The following is a 13,876-nucleotide window of genomic DNA, read 5'->3' as shown; positions in this document are numbered from 1 at the left end:
TGACAACGCTACGTACGCTTCGACCAGGTGGGTCCCCACTGTCAGGCAATTCCTTGCGTGCGAAGATGTAGCTGGTGGGTCCCAGCAGTCAGGGGGGCGAATCATTTTTTTTGCTCGGACGCACTTCCTTGCGTGCGAAGGTGTAGCTGGTGAGTCCCAGTAGTCAGTTGGCGAATTGCTTTGTTTTTTGCCCGGACGCACTTCCTTGCGTGCGAAGGTGTAGCTGGTAGGTCCCATCAGTCAGGGGGAAACGTTTTTTCGCGAAATACGGTGGCCCGTCCGGTGGGTCCCCGCTGTCAGGTGGAGGAATAATTATTTTGCACGTAATAAGGAGGCACTTCCTTGTAGCCACTGTGGACCTAGCTGTCAGCCTCTCCATGTACAGTAATCTTCCGATGGAAGTCGGTCGTTGACCACATTGACCACACCGCGCCGAGAGCATCAGGGCGGTGGACGACAGCGAGGCCTAGGAAGGGGACGACGCGGAGCCATGGAAGACGCGATAGTGGATGCCCACGCGGAGAGGAGTACGACTGTACGAGGGTTTACTGGTTCGTCTGCTCTCGCCGGAGAATAACAACAGGTGTGGGTCAGTAGAGGGATGGCTAGGCCAGCGATGGGAGTACGGTGGGGCGGTGAGGCCTACGCGGCAGCACAGCCGGCCGCGGGGAGGAGGGAGCAGGCAGTCTCGCCGGTGCTGGTTTGAGCGGCTGGAGCATGAAGAGCAAAGATTGAAGAAGCACGATAGCCGATGGATGGACATCCAAGAGTCACTGCTCTCGTGTGTTGACTAAGTTGACAGGGCATTGCGTGTGCGTCAACCTTTTTTTTATGAAAGCATACGCGTCAATCTGTAGTAGGCGCACAAGTCAGCCTCAAATCTATGGAAAACAGCAGACAACCCATCTGCCATTATTTCTAATAATGTACAACCCATTTTCTAATTCTTAAGAATTTTTTTGGATCCCATCTTCTTTTTGTTAGCATTACACCCCATATTGTGGCCACGGTTAAAAAGTATACGAAAATTTGCATATTTCGGTGCGGCCAACTGTTTTTAATCCAGAAATATCGATTCACATTCAAACTATTTTGAAAAATAATTTATATAAATATAAAATCCAAATAATTGTCCATGCATAAAAATCAATGGAATTTAAAATCTTGTAATGAAAAAATTGAAACTAATTCCCGGTTTGATGTGTTTTAAAAATGTACAGCCCATTTCTGGGCAATCCGAATGAAACTCTCCTCGTCTTGAACGATTTGCAGTCCAGCAGGGCCGATAAAGCAAGTAGGCCTTGTTTGCATATTTCTTTGAAAAAATAGAACTAGGCTAGCCATTTTCAGCAAGAAAAAAACACAACTGGGCTCATGATGTGGTAAACATAAATAAAACCCTGGCTAGACGGGCCACGGCCCCCGCACAGCCCCGTTGTTACCCTGATCCGTCGCTAAAACTAGTATAAACAACAACTACTTGTTCCTAAAAAAAAGCTGCATGACCTGCTGGGTCCCTGGTGTCAGCCGCTCGTAGTGTAATTCTCTCGTTTATTGACTACGTCGACAATGGCGTGAGCCCCAGATGTCCAACCATTAGGAGGAACCATATTTTTGGGCTTGTAATATAGAGGCACTTGCTTGCGTACTGCCATGACTCTAGTGGGTCCCTACTGTCATCCTCTCCACGTATAGTCATCTCCTTGTTCCTCTCGGTTGTTGACGAATTGACAATGCAAGAGGCCGGTGCACCACGCACGACGAGTGAACCAAGGCCGCAAGGCGGAGGATGACAGCGAGGCCTCGGACGGAACGAACAGGAGCCGCGGAAGATGCACAGGTCCAGTCGCAGGCGGAGGGGAGTACGAGGGTTGACTGGTTCAGGTGTGGGTGCGTGTTGGGGCTGACATCGCCGGAGAATAACATGACGTGTGGGGGAATAGAGGGAGGGACTGGCCAACATTGGAGGGTACGTACGGTAGGGCAGCGGAGGCGTAGCCAGCCATGGGATGCGGGAGCAGACGGAGCCGACGGGGTGGTTCGGTTTGGGCGGCTGGAGGAAGAAGACAAGAGATAGAAGATACACGACAGATGTTGGATGTCAATCCAACGACTGGTAGGCAGAATCATTTGTTGACTGGCTAGGCTATTTCCTCGCGGGTCCCAAATGTCAGAATCCAAATCTGTCACGGTCATGCAGCCTTTCCTATGAAAATTTACATCCCATTTGATGTGCTAGCTCGAAATAAGTTTGTGGGTGCTGCTGAGGGCTAATCACTTGGCTTCTGTAATGCACAGTTAGCTCAAGCAGCCGGTGAGAGTGATGTTATGTCCCTTGGTTGGGATTTGCTACAATATTTCACTCTAAATTAAATGAATGGCAAGCAATGCCTTGTTTCAAAGAAAATATGACAGTCACAGCCGAGTTGAAAAGGGCAGGAACATCTAACTCCAGCTTACAAACTGTACAAAAGCACGAGGGTTAATTGTTCATCAGGTTTACAAAAAAACCCAGGTTGAAAAGGGCAACAACATCTAACTCCAGCATTGTTTTCGACAGTCACAGTCAAATGGATCGGTCAGGTCCATAGAATGAACATCCTGGGTCGTAAAATTTACTGGATTATGACCACAATATGTTGTAAATAGAAGCCCGACACGTTCAGATGCTCTTTTTCCCACCTGAAACTCCTTTTTTTGCTCTTCGACATACCCATCCGTCAAAACCATGCTGCTGATAAACTTAAGCCTGATGGACAATAGTAACCTCGCATTCAGCAGGAAGAATGTGACAAATCTAGTGTTTGCATGGTTGGCTACATATCGTTCTAGCGTTATTGTCTTCAACCGAATCTCATGAGAAGTGAGAAAATCCCAATGCTTGCGAATCCACCGATTGGTTATAACTTTCTTACCCCATCCTGTTGCCTAAATAGACATGAAGATTGAAAATAGTTAAGGTCTAAAAAAAGAGTGTCGAAAGAGCAACAGCTGAACGGTTAATTCTAGTACACTATATGCGGGCTTCCAATGTGCGTGTGAAATTATCACCTTTATATGCAACTTCTCCAGACATGGAAAGCATTGCAGCAAGCCAATAATCTTGTTCAGATCAAAACTAATCATTTGGATATATAAGATCTTGACAGAATCCATCACCATTGATAGGCCATCCATGGAGAAACTCTTCGTTGAGCATAGAACATAATATTAGTACAAAATGTGTACTCCAAGATGATATATAACTTATGGACAGAAATTTAAAATGCAGCGTATGGTTACAAGTGTAGATGATAATATAAAGTACCTAAAGAACTGTGGAGCCAAACACCATATTGAAATGAGCACAGAGATCATGTATTACACCCAAGGTCTCTAGTTTAGGCGCAGAGAGGACGGTTATTTGCAATGGTGAATAACTAGAATCAAGGATCAACCTTTGAAGTGAAGGGCATCTTGGATGATGAGCTGCCTTCCGTCAAAAGAAATTCCAATTCTTACAAGGTTAGGCGACTTTATTTGGAGACAACCGATTCTAACTGTGAAAACAAGAACCAAGCACTCCAGGGTAGGGCAACTGGAGTGGATGATGCTGTGCAATGAGGCCTCCGATATACGAACCCGCACAAGTGAAAGTTTCTTGAGTAATGGGAGTCGAAGGTTTAGTACCAGATTGTCTGGTAGATAGCACAACGTAAAGGTGGCGGTGTGGAGAGAGGAGGAACACCGCGAGATGGACATCGGTGCTGAGGGCACAAGTTCATGGCGTTCGGTATGTGGTATGTGATTTCCAGGGGAATAGTAGAACTCAATCAATTGTAGTTCTGTGAATTCAGGGGATTTAAGCCAGGCGTCCACCGTGCAGGGCATGGTATGCTTGCTCAGGTAGCATGACGGGATCCAGAGGCTTTGAATGGAGCCCTAGTGGGAGTTGATGATGGCTCTGGGGATTTCAAAATCATTGAAGAGAGATAGCTGACGACAGTCGATATTAAGGGGCACGGTGTACCATAGAGGGCGCCACCAAATTGAGAGGACTTGGGTGCGGCAGCAATCCTTGGTGGGGAGAAGCGAGATGATCTCCCCAAGGACGGCATCCAGGAGATTCTATGGGTTCCTGGGATCCGGTGGGGGCAGGGTCGCCAGTTCTCCCCGCGCTGCCGGGTGCGGGATCTACAACATGCGTCACCGCTGGCGGGAGCCTCATCTTCTTGGCGCTGGGGTCAGCCGACTACATTTTCCTCGAGGGCGTCGCGTCGCGCTCACGGATTCGAGCAGAGTAAGGAATGATGAGCCTAGTTGTAGTGCGAGTGAAGAAGAAGGGGAGCTGAGGTTTTTTCTGTAGTAGTGAGGAAGAAGGGGAGCTGGAGTGAGGTGAGGAATTTGGGGGTACGAGTGGAGCGAGCTGACATGAGGTGGGTGGGAGCGATGAGGAAGAAGAGCACCCAAATTTTTTTGGGGGGCGGTGTGCTGGGTGTGGGTAGCGCCTCTCATTCAATAAATATAGGGATTTTGAATTGATTTTACTATTTACTAGTGTGGACGGGCTGTTTTTTCTCGGGCCCAGAGAAACAATTACTACTAGTACAGTGGAGACACTGTACAGCTACCCAGAAAAACAATTACTACTAGTACAGTGGAGACACTCTACCGCTTCTGGCTCCTCCTAGGTCATTGAAATGTCTCCCTCTACTGAATGCCATTATACTTTTGTTCACCGACATGCGGGCCATGCAGCGCGCGGGCCCAAATGCCATCCACCAAATTAGAAGGCAGTATGCAGGCGGAGAGTCACCCCGATCGTAGCGCGGCAGTAACGAGCCGTCGTATCACAAAACCCCACCCCCCGCAGTCTAAGTTTGACGGACGAAGCAACCATCATTTCACTCTTCGCTGAATCCCCTTCTCCCTCACCGTCTTTAAGAAAGGCAACACTCGCATCTACCACTGTTCTTCTCTCCCAACAAAGGGAAGGTAAGCGTATCCGTGATGTTGGTATATTTTCGTTCAGAAAAAAAACTTTTGCAACACAGTAACCGATCCTCATTCTCTTTTTTGTTTCATTGTCATTGCGATTGAGTTTTCCTTTTAGTGGTCTTCTTGTATTTGTCAGCTTCATGATGGACCAAGGAGAACTAGGCAAGGATCTACCAATATTGGAGCAGACGCGGGAGGCTGATCCCCACGAGACAGAGAGCTCCAAGAAGATGGAGGCAGCCACCGAGCCGACCCCAGATACGCTCACGGCCACTACTGAGATGGTCAACGCCCCGTTTGAGGTTACAGCCCCCGTGGCACTGCAGGAGTAGTTTTCCCCCTTCGAGGATATGTCGCTGATGTCTACTACACAACCTTCTTCTTGTAGATGTTGTTGGGCCTGCAAGTGCACAGGTTCATAGGACAGTAGCAAATTTCCCTCAAGTGGATGACCTAAGGTTTATCAATCCATAGGAGGCGTAGGATGAAGATGGTCTCTCTCAAACAACCCTGCAACCAAATAACAAAGAGTCTCTTGTGTCCCCAACACACCCAATACAATGGTAAATTGTATAGGTGCACTAGTTCAGCGAAGAGATGGTGATACAAGTGCAATATGGATGGTAGATAAAGGTATTTGTAATCTGAAATAATAAAAACAGCAAGGTAGCAAGCGATAAAAGTGAGCGTAAATGGTATTGCAATGATAGGAAACAAGGCCTAGGGTTCATACTTTCACTAGTGCAAGTTCTCTCAACAATAATAACATAGATAGGTCATATAGCAATCCCTCAACATGCAACAAAGAGTCATTCCAAAGACACTAATAGTGGAGAACAAACGAAGAAATTATGGTAGGGTACGTAACCACCTCAAAGTTATTCTTTCGGATCAATCTATTCAAGAGTTCGTACTAGAATAACACCTTAAGACACAAATCAACCAAAACCCTAATGTCACCTAGATACTCCATTGTCACCTCAAGTATCCGTGGGCGTGATTAGACGATATGCATCACACAATCTCAGATTCATCTATTCAACCAACACAAAGTACTTCAAAGAGTGCCCCAAAGTTTCTACCGGAGAGTCAAGAATGTGTGCCAACCCCTATGCATAGGTTCATGGGTGGAACCCGAAGGTTGGTTACCAAAACATACATCAAGAGGCACATGATATCCCATTGTCACCACAGATAAGCACGGCAAGACTTCCATCAAGTGTTCTCATAAAAGACTCAATCCGATAAGTTAACTTCAAAGGGGAAACTCAATTCATCACAAGAGAGTAGAGGGGGAAAACATCATAAGATCCAACTACGATAGCAAAGCTCGGGATACATCAAGATCGTGCCATAGAGGGAACACGAGAGAGAACACGAGAGAGAGAGAGATCAAACACATAGCTACTGGTACATACCCTCAGCCCTGAGGGTGAACTACTCCCTCCTCGTCATGGAGAGCGCTGGGATGATGAAGATGGCCACCGGTGAAGGATCCCCCCTCCAGCAGGGTGCCGGGAAGGGCTCCCGAGAGGTTTTTGGTGGCTACAGAGGCTTGCGGCGGCAGAACTCCCGATATATCTTCTCCATGGATGTTTTAGGGGTACGTGGGACTATATAGGCGAAGGAAGTAGGTTGGGAGGTGCTCGAGGGGTCCACGAGACAGGGGGCCGCCACCCTGTAAGGGGGGCGCGGCCTCCTATCTCGTGGCCTCCTCGAGGATCTTCTGACGTGGACTCCAAGTCTCCAGGATCATATTCTTCCAAAAAAATCACGCTGCCGAAGGTTTCATTCCGTTTGGACTCCGTTTGATATTCCTTTTCTTTGAAATATTGAAACAGGCAATAAAACAGCAATATGGGCTGGGCCTCCGGTTAATAGGTTAGTCCCAAAAGTAATATAAAAGTGTATAATAAAGCCCATAATCATTCAACACAGGTAATATAATAGCATGAATGCTTCATAAATTATAGATACATTGGAGACGTATCAGCATCCCCAAGCTTAATTCCTACTCGTCCTCGAGTAGTTAAATGATAAAAGAGACAATTGCAATTCATCCTATTTTCAGGAAGGGTCTATGTCAGAGCTTTAATTTAGCAAACTTCACATACTCAACTATCATATAGTCTTCTACAGTTGCTAACACTCACACAATACTTCTGGTTATGAAGTTTTAATCAGACACAGAGAAAGATTGGGGCTTATAATGTTGCCTCCAAACATATTCACCTTTGGGTGATGTCAACAATAATAGTTCATGCTAACGTACATCCAATTGGATATATATATATATATATATATATATATATATATATATATATATATATATATATATATATATATATATATATATATATATCAGGATCACCCCACCACAAAGTGCTTGCCAAAGGATAAAATGAAAAAAAGGAAAAGGTGAAGATCACCTTGACTCTTGCATAAAGTAAAAGACATAAACTAAAAGATAGGCCCTTCGTAGAGGGAAGTAGAGGTTGTCATGCGCTTTTAGGGTAGGATACACAAAATCTTAATGCGAAAGAACGTCACTTTATATTGCCCCTTGTATATGGACCTTTATTATGCAGTCCGTCGCTTTTATTGCTTCCATAACAAGTTCGTACAAAGATTATTTTCTCCACACTAATAAGTCATGCATATTTAGAGAGCAATTTTTTATTGCTTGCACCGATGACAACTTACTTGAAGGATCTTACTCAATCCATAGGTAGGTATGGTGGACTCTCATGGCAAAAACTGGGTTTAAGGATATTTGGAAGCACAAGTAGTATCTCTACTTGGTGCTAGGAATTTTTGGCTAGCATGAGGGGGAAAGGCAAGCTCAACATGTTTGAATGATCCATGACAATATACTTTAACTGAGATGCGAGAAAACATAACCCATTATGTTGTATTCCTTGTCCAACATCAACTCTTTAGCATGTCATACTTAATGAGTGCTCCCAAGTATGAAAGATGTCTATGATAATATATTTATATGTGAAATCTATCTTCCTTCAATATTCTTTTATGAATTGTTCAAATGACGAATACAATGCTTGCTAACCGTCAATAAATTTACAACCTCTACTTCTTAGATGTGAAGTCATTACTCCCCATGGGATAAGCAAATTATGAGGCATATATAATTTCAGATTTATGACATTCAACTCATTCAACAATTTACTCATAGGATATAAGTGAAGCACACGAGTAAATGACAAACTACTCCAAGAAGATATGAGTGAAGATCGATGAGTAGCTAAATAATTATGCAACTATGCGAAGAATCTCTCTCATTAAAGAATTCAGATCTTGGTATTGTATTCAAACAGAAAGCAAAGCAAAATAAAATGACATTTCAAGGATAGCACAACTCATGTGAAGAAGCAAAAACTTGGCTCAACCGATACTAACCGATGATTGTAGAAGAAGAAAGGTGGGATGCCTACCGGGGCATCCCCAAGCTTAGATGCTTGAGACTTCTTGAAATATTATCTTGGGGTGCCTTGGGCATCCCCAAGCTTGAACTTTTGTGTCTCCTTAATTCCTCTCATATCATGGTTTCTCTTTTTATCAAAAGCTTCATTCACAACAAACTCAAAAAGAACTCGTGACATAGGTTAGTATAAACCAATGCAAAACCATATCATCTTCTACTGTAACAAATCACTAATATTATTATTCAACATTGAATACTAAATGCCTCTGCATATTTAATACTCCTATCCTCAAATAGAATCATTAAACAAGCAAACATATGCAAACAATGCAACCATAACAGCAATCTGCCAAAACAGTACAGTCTGTAAAGAATGCAAGAGTATCAATACTTCCCTGACTCCAAAAATTATGAACTAAAACTCCCACTGTAATAAGTTTATCAGATCTTAATATGCAAAAAGATTCAACATTATAACATTCTCTGAATTTTCTAGGGAATTTTTGCAACAGCGGTAAACTTTCTGTTTTCAAACAGCAACATGTAAACTTAGCAAAATAAGCATGGCAAAGGCTATCCTTGACTTTTTTTATTGAAACTAAAGGCACAAAACATTATTCTAACTAACAGCAAGCAAACACTAACAAAATAAAATGACGCTCCAAGCAAAACACATATCATGTGGTGAATAAAAATATAGCTCCAAGTAAAGTTATGGATGAACGAAGACGAAAGAGGGGATGCCATCCGGGGCATCCCCAAGCTTAGGCTCTTGGTTGTCCTTGAATATTACCTTGGGGTTCCTTGGGAATCCCCAAGCTTAGGCTCTTTCCACTCCTTATTCCATAGTCCATCGAATCTTTACCCAAAACTTGAAAACTTCAACCACACAAAACTCAAACAAAAGTCGTAAGCTCCGTTAGTATAAGAAAATAAAACCACCACTTAGGTACTGTAATGAACTCATTCTAAATTCATATTGGTGTAATATATACTGTATTCTAACTTCTCTATGGTTCATACCCTCCGATACTACTCATAGATTCATCAAAATAAGCAAACAACACAATGAAAACAGAATCTGTCAAAAACAGAACAGTCTGTAGTAATCTGTATCATTCGAATACTTCTGTAACTCAAACAATTATGAAATAAATTGGTGGACCTGTGTAATTTGTCTATTAATCATCTGCAAAAATAATCAACCTAAAAGCACTCTCCAGTAAAAAATGGCAGCTAATATCGTGACTGCTAAAGTTTCTGTTTTTTATAGCAAGATCACATAAACTTCACCCAAGTCTTCCCAAAGGTTCTACTTGGCACTTTATTGAAACAAAAGCTATAAAAGATGATTACTACAATAGCATAATCGTGTAGACACACAAAAACAGTAAGGATAAATATTGGGTTGTCTCCCAACAAGCGCTTTTCTTTAATGCCTTTTTAGCTAGGCATGATGATGACAATGATGCTCACATAAAAGATAAGAATTGAAACACAATGGAAGCATCATGAAGCATATGACTAGAACATTTAATCCTAACCCATTTCCTATGCATAGGGATTTTTTGAGCAAACAAATTATGGGAACAATAATCAACTAGCAAAGGAAGGTAAAACAAGCATAGCTTCAAAACTTTAAGCACATAGAGAGGAAACTTGACATTATTGCAATTCCTACAAGCATATATTCCTCCCTCATAATAATTTTCAGTAGCATCATGAATGAATTCAACAATATAACCAGCACCTAAATCATTCTTTTCATGATCTACTAGCATAGAAAATTTACTACTGTCCACATGAGCAAGTTTCTTCTCATTTGGAATAGTGAGAGTATCATAAAAGACTTGAACACTAAAAATTGTTTCCACATTAAAAGAGTAATGTTCAGAAAAAGGGTAATCATAATCATGACAAGATTTATAAATATAATCATCACTACTTTTTATAGCATAAGTTTCATCACAATAATCATCATAAGTAGCAACTTCGTTCTCATGAAAATCGATTGAAACCTCTCCCAAGATAGTGGAATCACTAAATAAAGTTGACACTCTTCCAAATCCACTTTCATATTCATCACAATAAATTTCAACATTCTCCAAAATAGTGGGATCACTACTTCCTAAAGTTGACACACTTCCGAACCCACTTTCATCAATATAATCATCATAAGTAGGAGGCATGCTATCATCATAATAACTTTGCATATCAAAACTTGGGATGCTAAAAATATCATCTTCACTAAACGTAGCATCCCCAAGCTTGGGAAAAACATTAATTTCAGCAAATATATTCTCAAATATTTCATACTCATCAAACATAGCTTCCCCAAGCCTGGGCCTTTTCATATCATAAGCATAATCACTCTCATCATTAAAACTATGGATAGCACCAATAGTAAAGCAATTATCATCATCACAACGAGTAGTAGGAGCAACATCATTTGGGAGGCATACCTTTCTACCTTTGTCGCTCCTTCTTTTCTTTTTCTTCTTCACATTATGTGTAGGTTCAACCTTCCTCTTTGAGCTCCTTATTGATGAGATTGGTTGAATAGAATGCTCCTCCTCGTTACCTGATTCATCATGAGAAATAATAGGAGGATATTGGGAAGTCTCTTCCCTTTCATTAGTATTTTCATCATCTTATATTTGCTTTCTTTTCTTTAGGTAAATGGCAATATAAGGATTTTCAATGCAATTCTCAGCACAAAACAAATAAATATTTTCTAGATCAATATCAAGGAATTTCTTATGGGCAAATTCTGGAAGGTCCTTAAGTAAATGTTTCAATTCTTCATAACCCAAAAGCAAACTAAGTTCTTTGTAATGAGCAATGGAGATCAAATCATCACAATTTTTGGACACGATTCGATCATGAAACAATTTGCATAGGAGAAGTAAATGACCACGTTCATTACGAAGTTCACAAGTACGACAAAGGAATTTTAAATTTTTAGCACTCACACCTAGCCTTTCATGCAACCATTTAGTTTCTAAATGCTTATGCCTGTTGCAAAAAATGTCTTCTCTATTAGGTGTGTTCATGCAAACGTGCACTCCACAAAAGTTGACATTCTCATAAGAGATATTTTCATCATGACTAGAGCAATCATCATTAATACTATGGATATTCAAGGAGTTCATACTAACAACATTGCAATCATGCTCATCATTCAAAGATTTAGTATCAAGCATTCTAATGCATTCTTCTTCTAGCACTTGAGCACAATTTTCCTTTCCATCAAACTCACGAAAGATATTAAAAAGACGAAGCGTATGAGACAAACTTAACTCCATTTTTTTGTAGTTTTCTTTTATAAACTAAACTAGTGATAAAACAAGAAACTCAAAGACTCGATTGCAAGATCTAAAGATATACCTTCAAGCACTCACCTCCCCGGCAACGGCGCCAGAAAAGAGCTTGATGTCTACTACACAACCTTCTTCTTGTAGACGTTGTTTGGCCTGCAAGTGCACAGGTTCGTAGGACAGTAGAAAATTTCCCTCAAGTGGATGACCTAAGGTTTATCAATCCGTAGGAGGCGTAGGATGAAGATGGTCTCTCTCAAACAACCCTGCAACCAAATAACAAAGAGTCTCTTGTGTCCCCAACACACCCAATACAATGGTAAATTTTATAGGTGCACTAGTTCGGCGAAGAGATGGTGATGCAAGTGCAATATGGATGGTAGATAAAGGTATTTTAATCTGAAATAATAAAAACAGCAAGGTAGCAAGCGATAAAAGTGAGCGTAAATGGTATTGCAATGATAGGAAACAAGTCCTAGGGTTCATACTTTCACTATTACAAGTTCTCTCAACAATAATAACATAGATAGATCATATAACAATCCCTCAACATGCAACAAAGAGTCACTCCAAAGACACTAATAGCGGAGAACAAACGAAGAGATTATGGTAGGGTACGAAACCACCTCAAAGTTATTCTTTTGGATCAATCTATTCAAGAGTTCGTACTAGAATAACACCTTAAGACACAAATCAACCAAAACCCTAATGTCACCTAGATACTCCATTGTCACCTCAAGTATCCGTGGGCATGATTATACGATATGCATCACACAATCTCAGATTCATCTATTCAACCAACACAAAGTACTTCAAAGAGTGCCCCAAAGTTTCTACCGGAGAGTCAAGAACGTGTGCCAACCCCTATGCATAGGTTCATGGGCGGAACCCGCAAGTTGGTCACCAAAATATACATCAAGAGGCACATGATATCCCATTGTCACCATAGATAAGCATGGCAAGACATACATCAAGTGTTCTCATAAAAGACTCAATCCAATAAGATAACGTCAAAGGGGAAACTCAATTCATCACAAGAGAGTAGAGGGGGAAAAACATCATAAGATCCAACTACAATAGCAAAGCTCGGGATACATCAAGATCGTGCCATAGAGGGAACACGAGAGAGAACACGAGAGAGAGAGAGAGAGATCAAACACATAGCTACTGGTACATACCCTCAGCCCCGAGGGTGAACTACTCCCTCCTCGTCATGGAGAGCGCCAGGATGATGAAGATGGCCACCGGTGAAGGATCCCCCCTCCGGCAGGGTGCCGGGAAGGGCTCCCGAGAGGTTTTTGGTGGCTAAAGAGGCTTGCGGCGGCATAACTCCCGATCTATCTTCTCCGTGGATGTTTTAGGGTACGTGGGACTATATAGGCCAAAGAAGTCGGTCGGGAGGTGCTCGAGGGGTCCACGAGACAGGGGGCCGGCATCCTGTAAGGGGGGCGTGGCCTCCTATCTCGTGGCCTCCTCGAGGATCTTCTGACATGGACTCCAAGTCTCCAGGATCATATTCTTCCAAAAAATCACGCTGCCGAAGGTTTCATTCCGTTTGGACTCCGTTTGATATTCCTTTTCTTCAAAATACTGAAACAGGCAATAAAACAACAATATGGGCTGGGCCTCCGGTTAATAGGTTAGTCCCAAAAGTAATATAAAAGTGTATGATAAAGCCCATAATCATTCAAAATAGGTAATATAATAGCATGAATGCTTTATAAATTATAGATACGTTGGAGACGTATCAGTCCCCCCCCCCCCGCTGAGCTGCCCAAGGTGATTTTCTTATTTGCCGATCTCGATTGTTGTTTTTCATCTAAGTATGTGGTGATTAATAATGCAAAATTTTATTAGCATCAATGCCATGTTATACATAGTGGTTTAAATAACTTGTGTTTCTTATACTGAAAAGTAATTCAGAATTTGTTTCTGTTTCAATTAGAACCCTGATGCAGACAAGGATTGTGTGGTTGTACATGTCACTCGCTATGAGGCAGATAACCTGAATATACGCACTGGGAAAACAGAGTTCTTAGGCTGTTGGATCCTGGAAGCCATTTGCGGTTATACCAATGAAGAGTTGTATTCCAGCCTCACTGTTGTCAGGCGTGTTGTCCAGGGTGTACTAAAGCACAAG

Source organism: Triticum aestivum, chromosome 3B (genome assembly GCF_018294505.1).
Source record: "Triticum aestivum cultivar Chinese Spring chromosome 3B, IWGSC CS RefSeq v2.1, whole genome shotgun sequence".
NCBI classification, from domain to species: domain Eukaryota; kingdom Viridiplantae; phylum Streptophyta; class Magnoliopsida; order Poales; family Poaceae; genus Triticum; species Triticum aestivum.
Note: the sequence above shows the minus strand (reverse complement) of the source record.